Here is a 1,040-nt window from a genome sequence, read left to right as displayed (position 1 = left end):
CCAGAAAGAAAAAACAGAAGCTTGGGCCAGATGGACAGTTTACTTTTCATTTGAAGAAATTCATTTCAAGTCCCTTTTAACCTCTTTTTTTTTTTGGGTTTTTTTTTGGGGGGGCGGTTTTTTTTCGAGACAGGGTTTCTCTGTGTAGCCTTTGCTGTCCTGGAACTCACTCTGTAGACCAGGCTGGCCTCGAACTCAGAAATCCGCCTGCCTCTGCCTCCCGAGTGCTGGGATTAAAGGCGTGCGCCCGGCACACCATGCATTTCTTAATTGAATAATAGTCTGCACTATTAATCTGCACTCCAGGCTTACAGGTAGTGAATCAGCCTTTTCCCCGTTAGGCAAACAAGTAAAGCAATCTACCCAAGGTCACACAGAGCAGAACCGGAGCCACCATGGGGGCTGCCTAATATCAGGCTCCATCTCAACCCCAAGAGAGGGTCCAGACTAGGCAAGCACGAAGCTTCCCAGCGATAGGCTATCACTTTCAGCCAGCACTAAATATCATCTGCTGACCACAGGTTTACTGAGAAGCCACACTTCTGGGAAATTTCTTCACAGAGTCCTGAAGGGGGCTCTTGTGGCAGCTCAGGCACAATCTGGTATTGTCTTGTAATAGGGGACAGTTGTCTAGTGAGATGGCGCTATCTCCCTCACAAGTCATTTAACCAACCTCTCTCAGTCTATTTTCCTCTTTGAAAGATAGAAATACCCAAGGGTTATTATAAGGGAAATACCATAAAACAAAGTGTTCTAGCCCATACAGTGGGTCTGGTACACAGCACACGGGGTTCCCAAATGACTCTTGGCAACCCATTCCTAGGCTCTGTCAGTATTCACTAAGGCCTGCCTAACTCTGGGGCCTCTGGAACTATGAAAAGAAGATATGAAAGGAGAGAGGTCCACTTAAGAGGAGAAAGCTTCTTTCTTTCTCTCTTTCTTTCTCTCTTTCTCTCTTTCTTTCTTTCTTTCTTTCTTTCTTTCTTTCTTTCTCTTTCTTTCTTCTTTCTTTCTCTTTCTTTCTTTCTTTCTTTCTTTCT

The 1,040-nt window shown here is 44.8% G+C and overlaps 1 protein-coding gene across 3 annotated transcripts in view; it reads right to left on the bottom strand.

Annotated features, from left to right (window-relative positions):
• Nucleotides 1-1,040, bottom strand: part of Trpv2 (transient receptor potential cation channel subfamily V member 2) — a 25,820-nt gene that overhangs the window by 20,701 nt on the left and 4,079 nt on the right. The gene's annotated exons all lie outside the window — the stretch shown is intronic.

This window comes from Mus caroli, chromosome 11 (assembly GCF_900094665.2).
Source record: "Mus caroli chromosome 11, CAROLI_EIJ_v1.1, whole genome shotgun sequence".
Classification (NCBI taxonomy): domain Eukaryota; kingdom Metazoa; phylum Chordata; class Mammalia; order Rodentia; family Muridae; genus Mus; species Mus caroli.
Note: the sequence above shows the minus strand (reverse complement) of the source record. Positions and strands in the feature narration are given on the sequence as shown.